The sequence below is a fragment of the Alligator mississippiensis genome, chromosome 4, assembly GCF_030867095.1.
Source record: "Alligator mississippiensis isolate rAllMis1 chromosome 4, rAllMis1, whole genome shotgun sequence".
NCBI classification, from domain to species: domain Eukaryota; kingdom Metazoa; phylum Chordata; order Crocodylia; family Alligatoridae; genus Alligator; species Alligator mississippiensis.
Window position 1 is genome coordinate 72,582,597 of NC_081827.1, and position 27,729 is coordinate 72,610,325.

Here is a 27,729-nt window from a genome sequence, read left to right on the forward strand (position 1 = left end):
ATTCCAGATATATAGACATGGAAAGGGAGAAAGGATAACATTAACTCTGAATGCTGTAGATTTTCAAGAAACAGAAATTTCTGTCAAAGAGGAGGAGACAAGAATGAAGATTGATGATGCAGTAATAGAAACTGGAGCATGATACCAAAAAACTAGTTCTGGATGGTTAAAAGTTTATAATGTGTTACAGATGTGAAACAAACAACTGAAGAGCTGTATTGAGGTCTAAAATTGAATGAATCATTTAGATCCATGCTTGGTTTCAGTGAGGTTTAAGTTCACACTTAAGTCATATATTTAAGTGATTTGCTGAATTGGGGCCTAAGAACAGAAAACTGGCATTTGCCAGTGTATGAAAAAATGTGTTGTTTTTAAGTTCAGCAGAAGAAATTTTTTACTTTGTCAGACCTAGCAATTAGACTAGCTGGAGTATAAGAGCCAGAATGACTTCAGCACAGTTATTTTAAATTTAACCAGGTATGTGTGTGATCAGAATTTGTTTTTAGCTATTTAAGTTTAGAAATGATGAGACAGGAAAAGTAAATGTTATTTACTGCAATGAGGAGCATAAAGGGTTGTAGTTAAAATTGTGAAGAAGAGTGGGGGACAGGCAATAGCATGAACAATAGGTTTAAAAGACAGAGGGACTAGGATGGAAATTAGGATAAACTTTGTTGTAGAAGTATTTTAAAAAGACCCCCCAAATCAAAAACAGTCTGAAATGAACGTTGGGGCAAAGGCAATGAAGAGGTACAATATGGATTTTAACAGCACTTTTGGGAGCAGCCTAGAGGTAGAAAGTGAGGACAGAGCTGAGACAACAGGTGCAGAAGGAATAACTCCGTAACTTTATTTCTCTTATTTATTTTGATTTTGGATCTCCTTTCTTCCTTGCTAATCGGTTTTCTTCAGCTCTATTCCATCCATCCATTACAGTATCTCTTGCTGCAACTTCAATCTCTCTGCCCTCTCTCTTTCCCCTTTCCTTTCTCATTACTTTACTTTCCTAGTCCTTTGCTCTTCTCCCTGTTCAGATTGTCTCCCACAATGTATGATTTATACATATAATTTAAAATGAAAATGAAAAACAGAAGAAAAACAAAATGAAGACTAAGGAACAGCATTTTCCACTTATTGTCCTTCACCGGTCTATGTAAGGGTTTTGGGGACAGGCACTGTCTTTTTTTGTATGTTTGCACAGAGTTTTGTTCAGTAGGGATTCAGAACTAATTTGGGTTTTTAGGTGCTACCAGAATACAAATAATAAGTATTAATAATTGTCACACGGTGTCACAGAGCACTGAGGTGCCCTGTTCCCATAGAGGGGAAAACTGCTAGGGAAGAAGCCCTAGCAGGGAATAAGGAGCCCAGCTGTGGGTTGCCAGGGCAACCAGAGAAGGTCAGCTGACCCTAAGGGGCAGGGCCTGGCTGTTATAAAGCCCAGGAGCTGAGGCCAGAGGCAGTTCCCTGCCAGCAGCCAGAGAGTCAGGAGTTCCTGGAGTAATGATGTCAGAAGCAGCTAGAACCGCAGGTACAGCTTGACTGGAGTTGAGCAATGTTGTTGTAGCCAGGCGGCTTATGTTTGAGTTATACCCAGGAGGCTCAAGTTTGTGTTGCTGTTTGTTAAACCAACTGGTGGTTTGGGTGAGGTTATAAAGGGATGGAGGAGGCCTCATAGGGGACTCACAGTGGAGTGTGAGGACCCCAGCGCCAGTGGGCGCAGCACATGGGGTGCATAGACCCCAGCCCCAGAGAGGGGCATTTGAGAAGCCCCAGAGAGGGGTGTGGTGAGCCCCAGAGAGGGGAGCGCTATTGAGAAGCCCAAGTGTGGGCACGGCGAGCCCCAGATAGGGGGCAACATTATTAGGAAGCACAAGTTGGGCACGGAGAGCCCTAGAAAGGGGGCCACCTTATTGAGAAGCCCAAATGTGGGCACGGAGAGCCCCAGGAGGGGGCAGCATTGTAGAAAGGCCCCAAAAAAGAGGGCACAGAGTGAGAGGGGGCCGGAGGGAGCCCTAGCACCAGAGGGAGTGTGCAGTAAAAGAAGGAAGGCCCAGGGAGAACAGTAAGGGGCCAAATAGCGAGAGAACTGAGACAACAGTGATTCCCATCGATGAGGCGTGGACTGCAGTGTAGGGGAGGAAACAGAGCCCCAGATAGCGCCCCCTAGTGGCAGGGCAGTATAAGGGCAGACTCCTGCTAATTAATACTAATTCATTAATTAAGATCAAGGCATGGCAGGCAAATAGGCGGGCGGTTGCCCCAGAGACAGGTGTGGGGGCCACATTAAGGGTGGCCCTGAGTGGATACCTGTCACACATGGTTATATTACAAATGTATCACGCTTTACTTAATTTACCAAACAAAAAAACAAAGGACACCTCTCCCTAGGAAATCCCCGAAAAGAAGAATGCCATTTAAAATCTGCAGAAGGTAATCAAGCAAAATCAGTGTGGCTAGCTGCTTTCACATTATTTTGAAAATACAAGCAATTAAAAGCTAAGACATTAATAGTGGGGGACATTGTAAAATGGGTGCTTCCCAATGAATAAACAAACATGACAAGATTCTCAGCTGATGTAGATGTGCGTAAATCCACTGACTTGTTTAGAGCTATACACCTATTTACATCAGCTACAGGTCTGGCCCATATTATTCTAATCATGTATAAAGAAATGCCCAATTTATCACAAAACAAGATTCCAAACATTAACAGCACAGTCTTATAAAAATATGTTATTAGTGTTGTTGTTTGCTACCCCTGGGAATTTCCCTCTCTCCTCCAATTTCAGAGCTCCCTTCTCAGTTCTTCACATTCACAGTGCCTGCTTCCTTCCTCAGACCCAATGCAGAATGCATTGCATTTGAAAATTTGTCTAACTTTATTCCACACATTCAGTTGGTCCAATAAAAGATAACACCTAAAACCCCCACTGCCTCTCACGTAATTCCTGAACCATCATGGCTACATTGCTCTAACACTACTGTGTTATTATTACACATTAATGATATACCAATCAACTTAAAATGCAAATGAATTTAGCAGCCTACAATTATATAAGAGGGGTACATCAGGACCTGGGAGAACAGCTGTTCACCAGGGCTCCCCAAGAGATAACAAGGTCTAACAGCCATATATTCCAGGAAGGCTGATTTAGACTAGACATTTAAAAAAAGTTCCTTACAGTGCGTGTGTCCAGGGTCTGGAACAGACTCCTCCCAGAGGTGGTGCAAGCACCTACTCTGGACTCTTTCAAAAAACCATTTGGATATTTTTCTTGCTGGGATCACGCTGTCCCAGTTTACTTCCTGCCTATGGTAGGGGGGCTAGACTCGATGATCTCATGAGGTCCCTTCCAGCCCCTAATGTCTATGAAATCTATTAACAGAACCAAGCCACCTTTAAATGTATGAGACTACAGTAAAAGCTGAGTTATCTGGCACCTTACAAGCCGGCATGCTCTGTTAACCAGCATGCCAGCTTGTAAGGGAAAAGTGAAACTGTAAGTGCCCACTGTGGCACTTCCAGTTTTGCAGAGCTCCCACAGTCCGGGGCATAGCAGCCTGCATAGGTCCCCCCTCCCTGTCCCTCAGGGCCCATGGCGGGGGCAGTGATGCGGCGGGAGGGGTGGTGACACCCCAGATGTGGCAGGACAGGTGGTGGCCTGAACAGGCAAAGACATTTGTTCAGGCCACTCAGTTATCCAGCATATTTTGTTATCTGGCACTCTCTATTCCCCATGGTTGCTGGATAACAAACCTTTTACTGTACTATGTTTGGGACTATTTGGCCATTTAAAATTGAAGCAAGAGTTTAAGTCTTTGGAGAGCTGAGTTCAAAGTTCTGTCATAGATTGAAATATTGTATTTTCTTATCCAACATATTAGTTTGAACATAATAAGAATGTCTTAGCATCTAGTCCAGCTTTCTGTATAGATGCAGGATACATTCTTTCTAAGCAATCTCAGAGCAATGCCTCTTCTGCAAAGAGTCCAGTGGAGGACACTTTACAACTCCCCTAAGAAGCTTGCTTTGTTTTCTGCTGTTCTTGAAGTTAGAAAGCCTTTAATAGACAACTTTAGCAAAGGAATTATTTTGTTACCAGATAATTAGCTACTGTATTGTCTATTTAATAGTGCTTTTTTAAAAGAAAATATTTTGATACCTAAATCAAGATAACAATATCAGAGCATATTATAATATGCCTCAACATTCCATGGGTCAGTGGCAAGGCTGTAGTGTTGTGATGAAATATATATTTCATTATATTTGATAACAATAATGTATTTGTTTTGTGGGTAGTGTAAGGTTTGTGATGGCATCTGTTCATTTCTTTGCTGTAAAGTGTTTGTGCTTTGTAAATGGAGGGATAGCTAACTAAATTGGTTTTCTAAATCAGTTTTTAGATATATTGCAAATATGTCCTTTAATATATTTTCCACTCTGTGAGTCACTTCAGGTGCATTGGGTAGGTGGGAATATAAATGCACTCCTGGAGATGTAGTTGTGGTTCGAGAGATTTCACTTGCATGGAGCAAACACAGCCAGAATGTCATAAAGCACAAAGGAAGTGTGCGGAGAAAAAAATCCCCTCCTCTATAAAGACACTTTTCTGCATAGCTGTCTTCTGATACCATTAAGTGGGTCAGCTTTTCTTCTCCCCATTTAGCTGGCCACATTTTTTGGCAAGGTGTGCTCTTTAAGTATTTTAACAGGCTAAAAAGACCTGAGTTCTGGGTTTGTATTTTAGTTCTTTCTTGCTCTATAAACTAGAGACAGGACAAAGTAGAAAGAAATACTGTTATCACCATTTTATCACCATGGGGAACTGAGGCATCGTTCAGTAAAGTGACTTCTTTGTGGTTCTGCAGACAGTTTGGATCACAGGCAAAAATGAGTCTACACCTACTGCCTGAGACATTAATCACAGGACTATCCTTCCTCTCAATGCTTAATGGGCATGGGCACCCTTGACATACACCTTCAATGAATCCAGGGTTTAAAGAAGAATCACAAAACAATTAAGTGTGGCAAATGACCCATATAATTAAATATATGATCAAATTACTTCTCAAAAAACAAAGCTGAAGAGGAGGATGAACTTAATTGGAACAACAATACAGAATGGGTCCCAACTTGCACAAGTAACGAGGGTGTTCCTTCTCAAGGAAAGGAAACTGGAAAAAGTGAGTTTTTCCCCCCTTTCCCTTTATAAAATATACAAAATAGGCGTAGACAAATATCCCTTTTGCAATGATGAGAGAGAGAAATTACTAAATGATGATACCTAATCTTTAAAACCCTTTAGAATCCTCTATGGAGTATTTTTAGTGACAGGGTGAAGCCATTTGCTTTACCATTAGATATTCTACAGGATACCGTGCTCTATATTTTTACAATAGGTTGGCCTTCCATGAGCTATGATGCTGCTTTATTTTGCTAAATTTAGGGTATTCCTCTGAAAAATGATTGATCATGGCATTATATCTTTTGATGTATCTTCAGTAAAAATAAAATCTTCTTCGTAACCAGGATTATAGGAGGAGTCTTTGTTATGCAAATGACAAATTCTGTGCAGGTTTTGTATTGCACATTGAATGTTTTCCAGAACTCTAAAGCCACCTTATCTTTACTTTACAGAGATATGGTAGCAACACTGAAAAATCTTTTAGATATTTAGAAATTTAATGACTGCCCAGAACATAATTAAATAGGTAACAAAAGTTAGTGACTCCAGGGTTCTTTAACACTGAGGTTGTGTTTTACTTGGTGAATGCTGATCATTTTGGAGGGTATAAAATATATCTTCCCAGTTTATGTCAAAGAATTAGTGGATTTGAAACTCAGTTTCCACTTGCCTTGAACATTTCCTTTTCAGAGAGAAATTGAAAGGGTAGTGGCTAATGAGTTTCATTGATTCGCTTGCACTCTCCAATTCCTTTATATCAGCCTGCATTCTGATTAGGGGGTTGAACAAAATTCACAGAAGTATCTTTGGCTTTGCGATTTCGAGCTGTGGATGAATTTCAGGTAGCCATGTGTTTCTTTGTTAGGTTTTTAATGAACTTTTAATACGGCTGATATTGAGGTGCTGGTGGCTCATGTATGTGATGTGATTCATTTGTGGGTACTGTGTGGGGTTGTAATTGCTGTCGTGAATCTTGTGGGGACTTGCCATTCCTTGGTTTGAGTGTCTTGACACCTCAGAGTTTTATTGGCTCCATTACTGCTGATTTTAATTTGTCCTCATAATTCTGTCTTTGGTTTGCCTGTTCTTTCTGATGTAGATCATGATACAATTACTGTGTTGTTGTCATCGTTAGGTTAGCCTTCAGTGACGTGCTTTATTTAGGACTCCCTGGGAAGACAGTTCAGAACCTCCTGTTTAATGTATAGCATAGCACTCTACGTGACAAATGGGACAGGCAGATACAAGCAAGCTACTTGTATGTTTTAAATTGTGTGGAAGCTCCCTGTTCGCTTTTAGGTATAACTCAAGGTGTTGATGATCATCTATAAAGTCGTAAATGTCTTGGCAGTAGAATCATTAAGGCCTTACAGCAAAGATTTGTAAACATGGTTTGTAGTGCTGTAATGTTATTTGTCTCCAGCTTGAGAGAACATGTCATGCAACATTCTGGATACTGAGCCCTACACGCTTCTAACTGTAATTAATAGGACATTTAAAATATTATGCATTTCAAAGTTGAGAAGTACATTCCCCTGATGTACCAAAAACCAAAAATGTTTCAATAAGTGTTTATTGCATTCAACATTAAAGATAGATATAAACAACAGACAGTATAATACAGAACAGAACTTTCAGCACTGAGAGTATTACCCGTGGACATCGGTGGAAGGGTGGGTTTGGGTATTGCAGATTACTTTGGAACTTTCTCCCCCAAAAGTTTAATTAAATTTAGAACCGAGAACTTTTATGCTTAGCACAAAAAGAGCAGTTTCCGTAAAAATGAAACATCTGTGTCCTGATGTTGAGAGAACCAGTCGCTTACTGTAGTCTCTTGGTGAGCTTGTGAAATCAGCTTCTCTTGTCAAGGATAATATGTATGGATAAAATAAGTCAAAGCTAATTATATTCTATTTAACATTCTCATTTGCTTGTCGTAATTTATGCTGTTTGTTTACTTTTTGGACTTCACTCAGCTTGGTGTTGAAATTAGGCTGTGCATGTTTCTCATACATAACGCTTTCATCTTTTTCATTAAAGAAGTGGAAGGGACTATGTAATGCAAAGTAACTTTTTCATTAATTTTTTATTAATAATATTAATAATACTTAGCAATCACATAGCAGTTTACATGATTAAAGTACTCAAGAAGCATTAACTAATGAACCCATACAGCAACACCTATGAGATTTATAATGAAATATTACTGTCCCAATTTTGCAGATCAAAAGCTATGCCAGAGGGGTTAAGTGATGTGCCCAAGGCTACAGGGAGTTTTAGCTTCAAAGGCAGGATTACATCTTGGAAGGAAGTAACTGTAACCAGGAACATGTCCAGGCCTCATCTGCCTCCTGTATCTCCCTAATGATGTTAATCAGTGTCTCTTTAAGAAGAGGGTGGTCACTTAGGGTCTGCCAATATCATTTCCCTGCCAAAGTTAGTACAGCCACCGACAAGCAAGGCTCTGTCCACTTATACCCACTGTGCATATGACCAAGCACACACAAGAAAGCATGGATGGCTTGAGAAACTATTTTTCCATACCCTCACATGCCCCGCCTCCATTCCGTATCTCACAAATATTAATGAATTTATCATAACTCTCCTCCCACCATGGGTTGGGAGGAACTGTTATCTATTATTATTTGGAAACAAAGAGATGGCACAAGTTGTCTACATCTTCTACCTTTCTAAAGCTGCATAGGGGAACAGAAACATGATCCATTATTATAGTATGAAAAAGAGGTAATTGTCATCTTAATATATTTTCATGAAATTTGGGCATTCACTTGGGATGAGCCTGCTGAATTCCGGTTATGCAGTTTGATTTTCAGAAGTAATCCAACCAGGCAGTGTGATGCACAATCTCATTGCTTTTCAGTGCATCATATTTGCATGGAGCTTTGTCATGCATTGGATCGTGCATATTATGTTTTGTATTTTTAATAAATAGGAACACTACCATTTATTTGACCATGAAAGATTCTTTAACAGCCTCATGTAGCCAGTCATATTTTTTTTCATGTAGTTGAATCTTGATAAGCTGCTTTCTTGTACATTTCTTATGATTTCAAGGGGAAGAATAAATCATTCCTTTTGAGGCACTGTCTAGTATGGGAATTCATGCCAGTGTATCTATATTGGTGTAATTACACAGGAGAAAACCCCTAATGTACATGGACTGTATGAACTCAAATCGGAGTTTATACTGCTTAACCTTAATCTGGTAACCCACCAAAATAAACTACATTACTTTGTCTTACTTTGCACGTGTGCTGAATGTCTGTCTAGTTTGGCCCTATATAATTGAATACACGTAGTTACACTGGTTAAATTTCCTTAATACAGAATATGCTACAGCATATTACTCTCTACTTTCTTCCTTCTGAAAACCAGTCAAAAGGGTTCCTGGTTCAACTGGAGGGACTGGCTAAGACAGTAGACAAAGGCCATGATTTTTTTGTTGCCCTGCACACTGTATTATAATTTTCATTAGTACAAAGTGGGTGTAACACGGCCCCATTTTCATTTGGTAGTACTTTACCCCCTCATTTATACTAGTATAATGACTATGCAAGGGGCAGGACCATTTGAGATCAAACAGGAGGGCTCAGAAAACCATGGTTTAATTCCTGGCTTTGTGTCATACTTTCTGTTTGACGGTAGGCAGCTGTTGCCTTTCTGTCCTTCAGTTCTCCTACTAAAAATGAAGAGGATGGGTTTGTGAGAGTGGGCACATGGGGGTGGGGGGTGCAGGTTCACTCATTCTGGCTGCTCCAGCTCTTAAAGCAACAGCAGCCGGGAACTGTTTCAGAATTCCCAGCATAGCAATGCTGCCAGTGGGGAGCGATTCTGCCACTCCTCCTAATTTGGTGCCCAGGGTAGGTGCCCCTCTTGCCCACCCCTACTAGTGTTAGGAGAAGTTTGTGAGACAATAAATACGTAGGACCAATACAAATGATCCAACTGCAATGAGTCAGCAGGGGGTAGGGACTTGCAGTGGAGCAGCCTGATGCATGGTAACTGTCCATCTGCCTGCTGTTACTTTATGGCAGTGGTTCTCAATCTTTTTAGAATAAAGGCACCCCTGAATTTAGTGGCATCCCAGTTGAGAATCACTGAGCTAGAATCTTGCTGGTGCCAGGTGAAGGCCGTTGGATCAGGACCTCATACCACCATCCCCCTCTTTTCACTGTCTGACCCCAGTCTGTACCTGAAGGGCAAGCACAGCTCCCATTGCCAAGGCTGTTCCCCATCGGGGTCTCACATGACAGTGACTAGAGCCACCTGCCTCTGTGGCCCCTCCCACCAGTCCTGGGAACCTGGGAAGGATGTGGGGACAGATGAGCTGGCCTGAAAGCATAGCTCCGCAGCCTCATGTCTATCTGCCCACCCACGGTACAGCATGCTTCTCAGTTTGAGGGCAGCTGGCAGTCACCCCATCTGAGAATCACTCCTTTATGGCAGTGGTGCCCAACCTTCTGATCCTGTGGGCCAGAGAGTGGATCAGGGTCAGTCCTGTGGGGGGGGTCACCTTAGGGGGTCAGTCCATGGGCCTAATCTGACCACGTGCTAGCCCAATCTTGCACTGGCCCGATCCAACTCCACACCAATCGGATTGTGTGCCAGTCCAATCCAGCTACATTCTGCCCTGATCTGGCCACACGCCAGCCCAATCACACACTGCCCCTATTTGGCCATACATCAGCCTGATCACGCACTGCCCTGATCTTGCCTGCCTGGATCCAGCTCCTTGTTGGTGTGATCTGACCCATAGGGCTGTGTTATGTGGCCTGTGGGGTTTCTTATGGGTCCAGAAATTTGGCAGCAAGTAATGTTGCCACTGTTCACCGGGCCAAATTTCTGGACTTTCCCTGCAGGCTGGATGACCTGGCTTCAGAGGAGAGGATGAATTTGGCCTGCAGGTGGGTGGGTGAGCACCCCTACTCTATGGTAAAAAAAAGCCAAACTGGAATAGTTTAGACCTATTTCATTAAGGGATTATATTTTAATTATGCCAGGGTCAAAAAGAGCAGGCAGACAGTTACTATTCATCACCTCTGCAGTAAGTCCCAGCTCCATGTTGCCTAGCTGAAATGTCATCATTTGTCCATGCTCTTTAAAAAGAAGTAAGAACTTTGCTTACGGTGGTGGTGATCTGTGAAAAATGCTTGAGGGATAAAAGAAGAGAGGCAACGGAAAATATGTGAATAGAGATTTTTTTTTTTTTTTTAGCCAGAAACAGAGCACAGTTTTTGTCTGTGGAGTTTACTTCTTTTTATTTTATTGAAATGAGGAGATGCTATGTAAGACTTTACAAAAGTGTTCTGAGCATTCTTTTCTATGATAATCTAGTGTGACTTAAAGCTATGGTGATCAAGAAATTTCCACCCTGGGATGCTTATTATGGTTATGGTGTGAAACAACTGATCCTATTTGTGACAGAGTCTAACACTGTGTGACTCAGGAAAACTGTTTTTGAATGAGAAATTGCTTTCATGAAAAGATGACTAATTTGTTGTTTATGAATACCAAATTCAGAATTCATAAAGTGTGAATGTGCCCCCATACTTGCCAATATCAACTTTACTCCTGAATGACCAGTCCCATTTGTATAAAGCTACATAATTATCTCTGTACTTGAAAAATTTGTTATGGGCTATTTTGTGTCATCCTTGTTTAGGCAAACACTCACTGAGTTCTCTGCATACTTCCAAGATCATTATAATAAAGGCCAAAGAGTATAGCACCTCTTTCTTTTTTTTTTTAGCAGGCATAGTAATCATACTACTTTCTCTCTATACCCAAATTTAGATCTCAGATCTAGAAAATGCCTGGAGAATAATTTAAAAAAAAATAACAACTTTTTAAAACAATGCAGTTTTCACTTTTTCCAGTGGGAAATTTTTTTCTTTTCATTGTAGGAAAATTTGGAAGTTCAAATGCCCTTTTTCTGAAAGTCCTTTCTAGACATGTACTATCCATACAGTACTCTGTATAGAGTTGGTTTTTTTCTGTTACAATGCTACTGAACTTAAATGATTTTAACACAAAACACTGATGCTTAAATTTGTTCAGGGATTTTTTTTTTAATTAACCTCAGCCTATCAGACATCATTGTTAATATAAGCTGGAGAAGCATTTTTCTAATGAGTTAATTTCCCAACGTGGAAGATACTTTGCATTTAATATTATCCTAATTCTATCAAGCTGAAAGGAAGAGATGCCGCTGACATTGGTACATATTTGCCTGATTAAGCACAAGAGTCAAAGATTATAATTTTGAAGAAATGCATAGTAAATCTGTTGTAAAATATAGTCACATTATGCTATTTCAAATATGCTGTAAAAACTATAGAGGACAGTTCAGCTAATTTTGATTTATAAAACGTAGAAATTACACTAGGATGAGATCCTTTCGTCTTTAACCCGATATTCATTATATTCTGAATTATTTCATGATATTCAACCAACCTTTTCAACCATCCACCATTCAGTAGAAGGGAATGAGAGTTCTATAGGATGCTTACCAAGAATATTAGCTCACAAGTGGGCAGAAGCCAATATAGATCCACCCAAAACTGGTTAACTGTCAAGATGACACATAGTTGAAGCCAGAGTAGATATGTACCTTATAGGCTAACTAAGTATGATCTTTAGGGAGAAGAAGCTTTCAAGAACTCAAGATAATTTCAGAGCTGTGTGTAAAGTGGAATGACTGATTTGAATATAAAGGTGGGAAAGGAGAAGGGAGAGTCAGGGAAGGGAGAAAGGTGGGGAGGGGACAGCAAAGAAGAAAAGAACCCATAGAAACAAAGGGGTCAGAAAAGCTAATCCAAGTAATGGTATATGAATCGGTAGTCTCTGTTTAAACCATACTTAACACAGTCCAGTTTGTGGATGATTTTTCGTTCTACAGTTCCCCATTCAAACTGTTATTTATTTATTTATTTATTTTAGTATTGATTTTTTGCATATGAATAGCAATCTTGAGGTCAGCAACATGTCCAAGGAGGATTAAATGTTCTGCCACAGGCTTTTGTGTCTTTCTGCACCTGATGTCAGATTGGTGTTCATTCATTCTTACATTAGCATCACCGCATCTGTTCCATGTAGACAGCAGAGGGACAGTGTAAGCAGGTGATGGTGTGTATGACATTGGTAGAGGAGCAGGTGACTGAACCTCAGATGTTATACTTATTCAGTTCAGTGATGATACTGTTTGTATTGATGGGGGGGGGGGGGCAGGGGGAGGGTGGGGCACAGCATGGATTTGGGTCCATTGCAAGACCTGGTGCCTCAGTGAGGATAGGAGCTAGTCTGTTATTTCAGCAATGCTGTTTTAAGTCATTTTCACTGCCAGGTGGTAATGGTAAAGGCCATCATTGCATAATAAAAATAGTGATTTGAATATTTGCCCAGGAAGTGTGAGACTCACGTAGGAGGTAGGAAACCTGGGTTAAAAGCCATCCTCTGAAGGGGTTTTAAAATTGCATCTTCCACATCCTGGGAGAGTGCTGTAACAGTCACAGTTGGTCTATATAAAAAAAATATTGTGAGGGAGGGGGCAGGTAGAAGGAGAGAGAGGGGAAATGCTCTCCACTTCTCATCTTGCTACTGAGAAACCAAAAATGCAAGAAGAAAGCATTACCACACTCCTGTAATGAAGACAGTTCCCATGACGGAAGATGTCACACTTCTGGCCTTTGTTCCCAGAATTCTTTTTTTTAACGAATGTTTTATATAAAATGCATGAACATCATGTATCCAATAGACTTAGCAAAAACAGAATTTCTGCTGGTGTGGTGCTTCTCCACTGGGTTTTGTGCCCCAGATCTGATGATGAAGTTCTACCTCTGTGTCTAGTGTTTTGTATTGGCTAGCTCTAGACTCCTGCCTATTCAGTGCACATGCACTGCAGATCTCTCTTCAGATGTACCTATTTCTCTCCATTAACACTTTAGGGACCCAGGGATCCTAATCCTGCTGGTCTGAAATAAGGTGCCTGTTTTTCAAGATTTGCAATGCCTAAGTATGGGCACCAATAAAGTTGATCTGGATCTGGTCCTAATCAATATCCTTCTATTTATAATAGGAGTAGTGATACTTGTCTACCTGTGGGAAGATCTTGCTAGTGAACTCACATAGGAAATAGGGTTTTTATCTATTAAAAATCCCACATATTTATCCTTGAGTAATTTGTTTTTTAAAATAAATGTTATGTACATTTATATGAAAATTGTGTGAGGGCCTGTAGTTCTCAGAAAAATTGTCATGCTGAAGATTTTGAATGCCTCCGGTTTTTTTTAACAGGAGTGTAAGTTGTAGCCGTGTTGGTCTAAGGACACAGGCAGACAAGGTTGTTTGGGTGAATCTGATATTTTTTATTAGACCACCTTAAATAGTTTATTTTTAATTCTCATTAAAACTGAACCTTCCTTTTGAGGGAAACACTGAAATTACAGCTATATAATCAAAGCTACATGGATACTATGCTGGAATTCCATCTTTCAGTTTGTTCTCTATTAAAAATAGAAAGGAGTGACACACGTCTCTTAACCCTACTCAAATGTAAGCCTATTCAACTCCTATATGTCCTCTACAAACTATCAACTAAGAAACGAAGGATAAGTTATGGGCCACATCAAGTTTGTCAACAGAGTGAACTTAATCAATTTTCACAAAGATTAATGTCTAGGTTATAGGAATGAAAGGATTTAAAAATAACAAATCAGTTTGAAAAATACAAATAATCAGGAGAACAGAATAAACAAGAATGGTATAGTAAATCTCTGCTGTAATCAGAAGAAATAAATTCCAGTACTTATATTTAACTATCCACATGAGCTTTTTGTTCTCACAAAATATTTTTCAAGGTAGATATGTAATTATGGTTATAGGCAAGCAGGCTATTATAGCTAACAGTACTGTTATTAAATAGTATTTAATTTAACCAAGTGTAGTTTGATCTGCCAATCTGTCTTAAATTTTAGGTCTAGTGATCTAAAAGTTTGTACAAAATTTGCAACCATTTTAAACATATGGGGGAACTGGGGTTTTTTTGCATTAATTCCTTCCTTCTCAAAGACTGCTTATCTTAACCACAATCAGAAAAAAAGATGTTTTATCCCTAATTATATTCTAAATTAGTTTATATTTACTTATGACTTTAAATGCTTTTCTCACTATGGAAACTGTATGGTTCCCGGAAAATTATTCAGAGAAACCTGAAGTGTAGAGATTATACTATCTTTTTAAATTTTATGCAAGTTTAAAAACCAAATTTTATTTATAAAGGAGTAACCAATTTTAAATTTCTGTATTTTTTGTTAACAGAGGCAAGTACATGCTTTAAAGTAATTTGTTTGTCAACTTGACAGTGTTCTTTTAAATACTTCCTGGGAAAATATACATGAAACATTTACTGTGGCGTAGACAAATAGCTCCTCAATAAATGTTTCACATCTACACATTCAGGGCTCTTCTGCAGAGTAAACTAATCAACTCCACAGCCAGTTAGTACTTGTAAATACAAGTACTATCCTGCTGAGAGTTTTTTACTCCACAGCACCACACATGTTGATGCAGCTGGCTAGGGCACAAGGGGCATTTATACACATACATTTGCTCTGATGTGGCAGTGATCCAGCGCATCAGAGCAGACTCAGTTAATTGAGTCTGCTCTGCACGTGAGCTGACGTGCCCAGCGCTGCATCATGTACATTTGTATAAATGGCAAAATGTACATCACTGCTGAGAAAATGGTGGTGGTGCACTTTTGAACTAAAGAACCTTTGATGTGTTTTCATTCAAAAACGTGCCACTGCCATTTTCTCAGCGCTCATGCACATTTTGCCATTTAAAAGTGCCCGGTGCTGTGGTGCAAGCATGTGTCCAAATTCCCCTGGTGCCTCAGTGTGGGGGCTGCCTCCTGGCTAGCCCTGCACTGGAGCACCCTCATGTCCCAGCCAGCCCCTCCACAGCACATTGAGCCAGGTCGGAGCAGCCCTGGGCTGGTAGGCTGACCCCCTGGGTGCTTTGCCAGCCGGTGCTTCTCCAAGTTATCCAGGGTGTTAAGCTAAAGGTTTGATCATAATTGACTCCTAACGCCCCTGGCAGATGTTACATTTATTGCAAGATTAACACATTAATTTTGCGATAAATCATAACATGCCACATGTACAAGCAATTTATCACATGATAAAATGTTAAATGTACTGCAAAGCTGTCATTCTTTAATTTGCACATGTGATCTATATTATTTAATGGGAGTTTCAGGAGCCTAGCCTAGAGAGCCATTCCCTAGGGCTGGGCTGTACCCATGGCCTTTAAACATGTACACCCACAGATACCCAACAGTGGTAAGTTTCTCCCCAACCTTGGGCTCCTCATATAACAGCATGTTCAAAGCTGGTTTGTGCAGCTGGATATTTAAATGTCTTTTAAAGATCTAGACATGTGGGAAGCCTAATACTGGGGAGTAGCTCCATAATCCCCAGCTCCCTGACCTCAGACCATTAAAAGGCACCCATGCAGCCCAACTCCATTTGACCAGAAAAAAGGTCCAAACATGTATAGACTGTTGAACACTCTCAGAAACAATGTAGACCAGTCATGTCTCATTCCTGCCTAATCTGTTATGATACAAATCAGACTGAGGGGTGTGTAGACTCTACCTAACTCTCTAGATCTTTAGGGGGAAACAGACCATGTTGAAAGCACACATGGAGTTTAATGGAAAATGATAATAGTGGTGGTTTGCCCACTTCTTCCAGTCCTATAAATCTTGCTACTAGGTTGTTAGGCAAGAACAGATGTTGACTTACTCCCTTCTTCTGTACGAGACATCACCTAGCAGTCTCTGTACAGCAATTAATCATTTAAACCTTACATGGTATATAGTTTGTGATCCCTGCAACATTTCTACTGGAGTTCCACAGCACTTGATTGGAAATTGGTTGTGTTTGGCAAATCATTGCTGTCAGCTGGCCAGAGGCTGATACCAAAAGTCTTGTGTATTTTGCTGTTACATCAGAACAGATTTGGAGAGATCTATTGGAAATAAGACATTTCCAAGCAGCTGGCAGAAGAGCGCATTTGCTGGACAGGGCCTTGTTTCAGGAAGAAAATTTAAAACCTTTAAGAATATGCATCATGAGACAGGAGATGATTCTTGGTTTAGTAACTCCCCAAGAATGCACCCACTCTACACAGGGTTGAGGTGTGCTCCCAGAACTGATTATGGATTTGCATTAGACAATTATTTATTAAATAACAGAAATAACTCTGGTAGTGAGGCAAGACTATGGACTTCCTCTTGTCAAGCAAGTGCCCTAACCACTAGACTAGATACTAAGGGCCTCTCTTGTTTTTTCTTGCTTTGTCTCCATGTGTCTTGTATTTTTAGCTGTCCAGAGGACCAACTTCAACAGAAGACATGAAAGTTGCCAAAAGACCATTCAATAATCTAGTGGTTAGGGCAATGCCCTGGGAAGTAGGAGACATGTGTTTGAATCCCCTTATACTGAAAACAGCCTAAAACACAAGTCTCCCACATCCTCTGAACACTGTGAAAGTTAGGGGCATCACCAGCTATTGGCTTTACTAGTTAGAGTGATTTTGAATGCTCTGCTTTGTCCTGAACTCGGTGTTGTCACTAGTACTCAAGCAATAGGGCTGATCTATGGACACCTGATGGATTGTGGTTTAGCTGAACATTTGGTCATATTCAGCTCTCATCTGGACTACAATAGACTCTAAGTGGAAATTATACTCTTGACAGTTGAGCTGGATCTCTTCTGAGCACAAGCATAAGTCCACGATAGAGAAGTTTTCAGGTGAAAGAGAAGGTAGATAATGATTCTAGGCACATCGGCAGTTTGGGGCTTAAAAAATCCTTTTGGGGATTTGAGGAACTAAATCTTGCCTTAGTCTCATTTAGGTACTGTAACAGCAGGGAACTGAACTATTTATATAGGCAGCCAGGGTCAAAATGTCTGCCACAATCAAGCACCTGCTGGCTGCTTGTCTCTGGTCTTAAAGTGGCAGGCACAAACAGTGCTCTGCCACAGGTACCTATTGGAATAATTTGACTTTGGTCATAAAGCTCCTGTTAATTTTACCCACTCAAGTAGTCCAGTCAAGTTCAATGAGATTATTGGGTATATTTACACATGAGCTTTACTGCAGAGTAGACTAATTAGCCCTGCAGTAAAGCATCACTGTCTACGTATGTGCTGGTATTAGGGCACAGTAAACTAATTAGTTCTGCCCTAAGATAGTACTGTTGGGGATACTACTATTGTTACTCAAATTGCCAAATTGCTCAAATCATGAGCGAGACTCTATAAAGGGGGATAAGGCAGGGTGCTGTATTTATTGATCACATGAGTTAGACATAGAGGTTTGGGCACACCATTCATACAAACACACACAAATCATCACACGCATCATTACACGCAGGCATACGCATATACAAAACAACCATTTCATCCACACGTACACCAAATATAGTTACCAGCAATAGTTGCTCAATATCAGCCCAGGGTGACCAACCCGGGCTTACTGAGTAGATGATGATTTGAAGATAGCAGATCTGAAGATAACAGCTGGAGCAGGGTGAACAGATGCATCTGTGCTCTGATGAAACAACAGTAGAGAAAGAGACTCATCCAAGTTGGCATTTTCAAAGTGTTCTTTTATAGAAACTGGCATCCTTTGTTTCAGTGGTTTGGGGTTTTTTCATACCCAGCTTCTGTTTTTGTGGTTGTTCTTCTTTTGTCTTCAGCTTACCTTAGCCTTGGAGTGTTTTTGCTGCCTGTCTGGCAGGATGGGTGCATTCCTTCTCTTCATTATCTTCTTTGTGCTGTAGGCCTAAAAGGGATTCTTCAGCCATTAATTAATTAGTTTACTGATTGGTAACTTACATTTGGCGCCTTGTTGCTTACATAAACAGTTAAATCTTCTTTAATGGTCTTTATGCCATTCTCTCACCATTCACCCTTTTACACACACTTGTATATAAAGGCTATGCGGAGTTTATTTACTTATGTCAAGCAGAAGGATACAAAATGGAGTTTTCAAGTTGCTTCCAGGACAAGACTAACATGGTTATATTTCACTATTATTACACTCTATGTTAAATCAGCTACATTAGTTCAGTTCACGCTACACTATCTTACGATGGAGTCATTATGTGTGATCAAACACACTTGTAGATGGTGACCGTGGCTGCAAATTGCACCTGGTTAGCCTAGTCAGTTAGGGGCCAAATTCCTGCCTGACCCTTTTCCCTTAGCCAACCCCTCTGCTGCCTGACGCCACCACCCAGAGCCTGGGGCTGTGCCCTGGCGCCCCTGCCACCCCTTGGCTTAAATTGCTAGTGTCCCCAGCATAATATAGATGCTGAGCCTAGGAACAGTTCACTCTGGCTCAAACAGCTCCAGAGTATTTTATTAATTGCAATTATAACTGATAACTCCAATTGTGCCTTGTTTCTCATTAATTGCACTTGTAGATGCACCCTACAAGCTGAAGATGAAAAGCTTAACTTGCATATGCATTATGTTCTTTGGTGAATCAGGGCTTTACTACTTGTCTCATAGATCAGTATAATGTATTTTCCTCTGGACATGCTGTTCATATATTATCTGTATATTCCATGGGTCAAATGTGCAGAAAAAGGTGGTTAGTAGGGCTGTGCAAAGCTTCAGTAGCCGATTAGATTCAGAGGAGATTCGGCCTGATTTGGGGACTGAATCTCCCAATCTGAATTGAATAGGGAGACCAATTAAAAGCTCCAAATTGATTTGAAGCATCCAAATCAATTCAGAAAAAGATTCAGAAAAGATTTGGTGATTTGGCCATAGACTAAACAAGCAGCTGACACCAGCCTCCAGCTGGTAAGTTTTTTGGGGTTGGGGGAGGGGGGAAGGAAGAGGCATGGGGGAGGGAGGGATTGGGGATGGGACATGCTGCCCAGCCAGGTTGGGGGGCACAGAACTTGGGAAGCGGAGTGAGGGGGTGCGGGATGCAGGCGCAGCTCACTCTGGGTGGAAGGGGACAAGCAGCACCAGGGCATAGCCCCCGCTCCCAGCACTGCCATGCCTGCCCACCTGTGCTCCCCCACACTGGGTGGCAAGTGGCAGCGGTATCTCCCCATGCCAGCTGACAAGTGGTGGCAGCACTCACCCCCTCCCAGGCTCCTCTGTGCTGGCTGGAAAGCAGTGGCAGCACCTGCCATGCCCCACTGGCTGGCCCGTAGCAACAGCTCAGAGTCCCCACTCCCAGTGCTTTTGTGGGTGTGGCAGTGCTGGGAGCAGGGGCTCTGCCCTGCTTCTGCTTGCCCAGCTGGCATGGGGTGGTGGGCAATGCAGGCATGGCTCACTCTGGGCAGAAGGTGGCAGCAGGGCATAACCCCAACTCCCAGGTCTGCTGTGCCCACACCAGAATCTCCCAGAGAATGATCACAGTCATAAAGCAGGGGATGAAGCTCCCTGCTGCCAGGGCAGGGGGACATTTTCCTTGCCTGGGCTCCAGTGGTGATGCCTGCCCTGGCAGTAGGAAGCTCCTAGGAGCAGGGAGCAATCTCCTGCTCCGTGCTGCCCAGCTGACTAGGAGCACATTTGCTCCCAGTCAGCTGTACTGTGTAGTAAGTAACCAGGAGTAAATTTGCTACTTGTATTTACTGGTAGCAGATTAGTAGTAAGTATCTGCACAAGTAGATAGTGAGGCTTACTGAGTAGTAATTAGTTCTAATATCAAGTAAAGTGTCTTTTGTAGCTGTGCCCACGGTGTCAAAAACAAAGTCATACAATATCAGCAGGTACTTTTGAAAATGTAGTTGCGAGCTCCTAGGCCCTAGTCATTCAACAAGCAGGGACAGAATACAGGTCACCTGAATCTTAATCCATTATACTATTTGACTATTCTGTTTCCTTAAAGAACAATGACTTTACACAAGCAAGTATACAGGAAGAAATTTGCAACCATCCTGTGTATTATTCACTCTCTTTTTGTTAGTGACAGTGTTGAAATGTACTACAAATGAATCTCAGACTCATGGCAATCACCACAGGATCAGTGATCAGCAAGCCTTCCACCATCCATCGTCCTCTTGCTGATGGTATTACCTGACCATGTGTGAATCACTTGAAGAGACTGGCTAAATGATACCTTCAAGCTGCTTGTTAAATTACAGATCGAGACCCAGAGGTAATAAATCTAAAGCAAAATAGTTTTCAGACATACTTATAGCAAACTTTATTTAGTCCAGGAATAGGATTACATTTTATAAATACTGCTATGGACCCACTAGCTCTGAGGAGCATGACCCTCAAACCATCTTTCAGACATATCACCATGCTCTCTAGGTGAAAGATGACCAGATTTCATTTATTTAGATTTATTCATTGTAAAAATGAGCACAGATAGAGTAATGATAGATTCACAAAAGATGCCAGAATTCACACTTTAGGAAGTAGTTCCTTCAATAAATGGTACAGAAATTGTATTTTTAGGTTATCTAGGAATCAAAGAGGTTGAACAAATATAAAGAGAATATTTTAAATATTGGAAATAACTTAGAAAATTACCCACAATGAAGCAGTGATTGTGTGTCAATCATTGGATCAAAAGATTTGAGAGCAAAAGATTTTTTAAACAAGATTTTAATTACAATGCTTAATAACTCCAGATACAGTAGTTAGCCACAATATTTAAAGCAATTAATGTTTTGTCACAGTACTCATAGGTCACCACAAATAAGGTAATGTGAATTCATAGCAGTATTATGTGAATAATGTGAGCAGCCATTAAACTGAACAATCCATTGATTGAAACCTCATTCTGTACTAATGTAGCTTTTATGTTAAACCCTCAGCTCTTGATGGGTATCCATTAAAATGAGTTTCTTTACCTCTGAAATACTTGAGCATCTTAACATTTTATTAGTTTGCCTTATTTAAAGCACAAGGAGGAAGAAAAAAAGTATTTTTTCAACAGATGGTGCCTGACATATGTATTAAACTTAACAGGTGTATTAAAACCCTGCTAGTCAGAACAAGTCTCTCTCCAGTTAAGCATGGGTTGCATATGCATGTATTTGTTTATCTCCTTATGGAGGACAAGAAAGCCATCAAGATGTCAATTGCCTGTTGTTAGATTCATACCGAGAAGTGTATGTTCTGAACACAGGACATTATCACAGTTGGACGCAAAAGCTTATTGTCAATGATGCGAAAAAGGGAAACAAAGAGAATATATTTAGTTCATCAAAAAGATGAAAGTTTCCATGTGGTTAATGCGTTCTGTTTGTTATTTCTAAACCCAAACAAACTCAGAAAGCATAACAAAGCTATAATAAAAATGAAACCTTTTATGCAGCCAGGTCAAAGATTATGATTTTTATCAAATGTTCATTCTCATTTAAACTCCCTATCAGATGATTTTAGATTAGAGAAATACAAGGATTTTTCCATTTGCAATTTTTTTCTAATTAAACACTGAGTCTGGCTGTAATTTATATTACAGAAGACTAATAATTCCTCTACCAGAAGGTACCAGAAGGCACATCTTTATTTTCTGTACATTTCCTGGTGCCCTTTTCTAAAGGAAGAGCACAGAAGAAAGAGTGGTATAACAGATTTTTAAATTGATCAAGAAGTTGTATTTAATACAAGCAGCTGAAGAAATCTGAAGTCTGTATAGTGGATCATTTCTAATTTTTCATCAAAGTGTTTGCATTAAAATCCAGCAAAGAAAAAGAAGTATGCAGGGCAGTCTGCAGATTTGTATCTACTATAAGCTGTATCTGTAAGGGTTGTTCTAAAGAACTCTGTGGATGTCAGAGGAGTGAGGGTACGGTAGAGCAGTTATTATAGGGTCTTGCTATGGCTCTAAGCTTCAGCTTGTGACAGCTATAAATGCGTAATTGGGTGATTTGGGCTGGGGAGTCAAAGATGGCTGAATGTGCTGCTAATCATAACTCTTTGGCTGTGCCCACACAAGTGTGGAGGTTTGGTTCCCTGGGGACAACTAGCGGTGACACACCTTGTGCCACTGGTACTTGTCCCTGGGGAATGCCTGTGTCACATGCCCTCTGGCACACGGCAGGTTATCCCAGGTGGGGTAGGGGAGGCTGAGACCAGCACTGGGTTGGCCACAGCAGCCATACCTGGGGTCCTGGGGTCCCTCTGGAGCTGCAGCAGCTGCAATCCTTTTGCTCGGAGCCTGGCTGGCTGCTGGAATATGTCTCCCGCTGGCCAGGCTCCAGTTTTGAGCAGCACATGCTGCCCTCCGTGTGCGCTGCTGTGCTTTTTGTTTGTGCAGGTTCCCCCCACCTCTGCATATCCAGGGGGCAAAAAACCCAACCATCCATGCTGTTCCCTGGCAGCAAGCAGAACAGCTGAATGTGCAGAATGTGGTGCTGCCGTGGTGCCACATACCACGTGGTCATGCTCATCTGGACATGACCTTTTGTATGCTGTTCACTATAGAAATTGGTGAGACTTACCCATGTTAGCCCAATGGACCATTATAACCTGGAGGACATTTAACTTAGTTGCTAGCATGGCTTTTTTAGTGTAACTTCTGTACATATAAGCTAAAATGCCAAAAGAAAGGGTAAAAATCATCTTTGTTATACTTCCATTGATTATCTCTCTAGCTTTTCAGAAAGCCACCCATCACCAAGGCACCTGAATTCCTTTCATGAAGATTAAGTAAATAAAAATTCAATTCTTTTACCAGGAACCAGAACATAAAGTTATTGAAGTTGTTATTTATGAGAAGCTGATATGGGTGTCAGGGTTTATTGTTGAAAAGGCAAGTCAAACAGATGAGCTTTCTATTTAAGTCTATATGTGGCTTACATGGAGGTCATTCTTATTCCATCAGAATGAGTTCAGTATCTTTCAGTAGTTCAGAGCCTGAACAGCCTCTCTCCGCAGCTAAGTCTTACCTTGTTTGTAGATGCATATATCTTTTCCAGTGGAATGAAGCTGTCATATAAGGATGCTGTCAGAGAACAAGTAATAATATCTCATGTAACTAGTTTCATTACTATATGCAGCTATGAAAATCACTGCAATGATCTTGATAAGAAATCTCTAGGCTCAACAGAAAGCGATTTTAGAGTACAGCTAATTTAGATGATGATGTGTTCCTAGCATGTGTGTTAGTAAGAACAGATTGCTGAAACTAAAACACGCTTAGGACACTCGTTATGCAGAAATGCAGTAGCTGAGCCCAGGATTTGCAGATATAAGGTTCATAGAGATCTTTTTGGTATCTGACACAACTGGACATATGTTCTCTGTCCATATGTTTATCTATTTTGATGTCTAATCATATCATAAACTCAAGGATAATCCCCAGGCTTGATGTTAGGGAATTAATATGGACCATAGATATTAAAACATATTTTACAGGTAATAATATGACTAAAAATGTTACAACTGTTACTTTAAAAGATTGCTAGCAATTAGTATTCCAAGAAGGGCTACTGGGAAAAGATGGGGTCCATCTGATAAAGACATAGAAGACTTGTTACAGGCTTGCTAACATAATGAGGAGGTCTATGGGAATGGAGGCAAAAGTAAAGGGGAGAGTAAACAGTTAGGGAACCTGGATAAAAACTTAGTAAGGGGAAGAAATAGCAAAAGCCTTAGTAGTGTTCTCAGGGAGCAAATATAACAATCAATTACTATATACTAATGTGAGAAGGATTGGGAATAAACAGCAAGAATTAACAGTCCTAGTACAGTCACAGAATTATTATGTAATTGGGATTATAGAGATATAATGGTATAGTTCACATGACTAGAGAACTGTCATGGATGGATATAATTTGTTCAGAAATGACAGGCAGAAGAAAAAGAGAAGGTGTTGCCATATATAAAGGAGATATAGTCATATTTTGAGATACACTATGAAGTGTAAAGTAGGTCTATTGAAAGCCTTGGGTTAAAGTCAGAGGGAAGAGGGGAGATGTCATGATGAACATCTACTGTAGCCACCAAACCTGGAGGAGGAGGTAGACAAGCCTTTCTTTGAACAACTGACAGAAGTTTCCAGTTCTAGCTCTCATGGGGATCTGCTGGGAGGGAAACACAGCAGTGCATAAGCAGTCCAACAAATTCTTGGAGTACAGTATGTTAAACTAACTTCTTGATACAGTAGACAGACCAAGTAGAGGGGAAGTTCTTCTCAACTTCCTGCTCACAAACAGGGAGGAATTGGTTGAGAATGTGAGGACAAAAGGTAACCTGGTTAATGGTTAACACAAAATGATACTGTTGAAGATCCTAATGGGAGGAAGAAAAGAGAGTAGCAGAATAAAGACACTGGACTTCAGAAAAACAGGCTGGCAAGAGACATAAAAGGCAGTAAAAAAATGGGATTCTACAAATATGTCAAAAGAATATGACCAAGGAAACCACATGGCCCTTATTAAATGCAGAAAGCAACCTTATAACAGATAATACAGAGAAGGCTGAAGTATTTAATGCTTTTTCACTTTAGTCTTCACAAGTAGGGTTAGCTATGAAATAATGAGCATGGGTGGCAGCAAAGAGATGGAAGAAGACAAACAGCTTAGACCAGTAGAAGAACAGGTTCGGGATTACTTAGAGCAACTAAATGCTTTCAAGTCAGCAGGACCAGAAGGGATGCATGCACCCTAGGGTGCTGAAGAATTGGCTGAGGCAATTTCAGAGCCACAGGATGTCCTCTTTGAGAACTCATCAAGTTTGGGTGAGATCCTGGATGACTGGAAAGGGCAAATGTAGTTCCAATTTTTAAGAAAGGGAAAGAGGAGGATTTGGGGAATTACAGACCAGTCAGTCCAACCTCAATACACTGAAAAATTATGGAACAGCTGCTCAAGGAATATATTGTGAAGCACTTAGAGGAGAATAAGGTGATCAGGAACAGCCAGTATGGGCTCACCCAAGAGTAAGTCATACCTAACCAACTCGATTTCCTTCTATGATAAGGTAACAGGCTCTGTGGATAGCAGTGTGTTTGTGGGGAGGGAGCAGTGGATGTGACGTAATTTGACTTAAGCAAAGCTTTTGACACTGACTTCCCAAACATGCTCATTAATAAGCTACGGAAATACAGACTAGTGAGGGATTAATCTGCAGCCCTGGCTGCTGCTCTCCCTATTGCTTTGGCTGCAGCAGCAACAAGGGTCTTCAGGCTTCTGCTTCTTGCAAATGCCAGGGCTGGTAGGCCTATGTGAAGTGGCTAGTATTCACTTCAGATTCAGCCGATTAGGGAAACAGTGATTTGATTTGGTGATCCAAATCACTGCCCTGAATTGATTCGACTGAATCTGATTTGGAGATTTGGCCACTGCCGAATCTCTGAATTGAACAGGCCTCATTCCCCACCTGCTGTCTCACCCCATCAATGGCTGCCCCACCTTGACCCAGCATCCTGGCACTTAAACCCCCCCCAAACCCCCCCCCAAAGCTCCGCACTCACCAGCTCTTGCCACTGCCCTGCTGAGACCAGCACTGGGTTAGTGGGGTGGAGGGAGGCTCTGATGGCTGCTGCAGCAGCCAGTGAATGCAGGGCTTTTTTAAAATTTTTTTTAAGTGCCGGGATGCTGGGGCTGGGTGGGTCAGCCGTTGACGTGGCTCAGGGGGTGCTCAGAGGGGCTGGGGTAGCAGGCAGGGGATGGGGCCTGGCCGGGGATCAGCCTGAGCCAAATCCCTCAGCAGCCATACCTGCTCCAAGCACCAGCTAATGAATTCTGCCCCAGTTTAGGAGCAGTGAGCATCCTGATTAGCCACTGGGAGTGCTACCTATCCATTTAACACCAGCTGGGGCAGTTTGGCTGTTGCAAGCCTCCTGGTTCCTGCACTTTGGTTCTCCTGGTTCCTGATTCTGCTTTTTGCCTTATTTCTGGACTGACTTTGGATATTATAGCAGATATGTTACCTGTAACCCTGATTTGGCTCTGTTTTCAGACTTTGCCCTATGGATTGCCCCTCGGATTGGTACTCAACATATGATCCCTAGATCCTGACCCTGGAGTGTATGGTAGACTCTGCTTCTGGATTTTCTTCTGGCTTTGGTATATGGCTCCTGCCTTCTGACCCAGAACCAGTGCTTTCCCTCAGTGGTCGACTGGAAAAGGGCCAATGTGGTCCCCATTTTCAAGAAGGGGAGAAAGGAGGACCCGGGCAACTATAGGCCAGTCAGTCTCACTTCCATCCTTGGCAAAGTCTTTGAAAAAATTATCAAGGCTCACATTTGCGAGAGCCCGGCAGGACAAATTATGCTGAGGGGAAACCAGCATGGGTTTGTGGCAGGCAGATCGTGCCTGACCAATCTAGTCTCTCTTTATGACCAGGTTACGAAACGCCTGGACACAGGAGGAGGGGTGGATGTCATATACTTAGACTTCAGGAAGGCCTTCGATACGGTATCCCACCCAATACTGGTGAACAAGTTAAGAGGCTGTGACTTGGATGACTACCCAGTCCAGTGGGTGGCGAATTGGCTGGAGGGTTGCACCCAGAGAGTCGTGGTGGATGGGTCGGTTTTGACCTGGAAGGGTGTGGGCAGTGGGGTCCCTCAGGGCTCGGTCCTTGGACCGATACTCTTTAATGTCTTCATCAGTGACTTGGAAGAGGGAGTGAAATGTACTCTGTCCAAGTTTGCAGATGACACAAAGCTATGGGGAGAAGTGGACATGCCGGAGGGCAGGGAACAGCTGCAAGCAGACCTGGACAGGTTAGACAAGTGGGCAGAAAACAACAGAATGCAGTTCAACAAGGAGAAATGCAAAGTGCTGCACCTAGGGAGGAAAAATGTCTAGCACACCTACAGCCTAGGGAATGACTTGCTGGGTGGCATGGAAGTGGAAAGGGATCTTGGAGTCCTAGTGGACTCTAAGATGAACATGAGTGGGCAGTGTGACAAACCCATCAGAAAAGCCAATGGCACTTTATCGTGCATTAGCAGATGCATGACGAATAGGTCCAAGGAGGTGATAGTTCCCCTCTATCGGGCACTGGTCAGACCGCAGTTGGAGTACTGCGTGCAATTCTGGGCGTCACAATTCAAGAGGGATGTGGATAACCTGGAGAGGGTCCAGAGAAGGGCCACTCATATGGTTAAGGGCCTGCAGACCAAGCCCTACGAGGAGAGACTAGAAAAACTGGACCTTTTCAGCCTCCGCAAGAGAAGGTTGAGAGACGACCTTGTGGCTGCCTATAAGTTTATCACGGGGGCACAGAAGAGAATTGGTGAGTATTTATTCACCAAGGCGCCCCTGGGGGTTACAAGAAATAATGGCCACAAGCTAGCAGAGAGCAGATTTAGACTGGACATTAGGAAGAACTTCTTCACAGTTCGAGTGGCCAAGGTCTGGAATGGGCTCCCAAGGGAGGTGGTGCTCTCCCCTACCCTGGGGGTCTTCAAGAGGAGGTTAGATAGGCATCTAGCTGGAGTCATCTAGACCCAGCACTCTTTCCTGCATATGCAGGGGGTCAGACTCGATGATCTATTGAGGTCCCTTCCGACCCTA

General features: G+C 41.7%; 1 long non-coding RNA gene across 1 annotated transcript in view; it reads left to right on the forward strand.

Moving 5' to 3' along the window:
- The first annotated feature begins 1,469 nt into the window (after nt 1-1,469).
- Nucleotides 1,470-27,729, forward strand: part of LOC102572819 (uncharacterized) — an 88,999-nt gene continuing 62,739 nt past the window's right edge. Inside the window, exon 1 of the long non-coding RNA XR_009461616.1 lies at nt 1,470-1,531. This is a non-coding gene — a long non-coding RNA (uncharacterized LOC102572819). The remainder of the gene's footprint in view (nt 1,532-27,729) is intronic.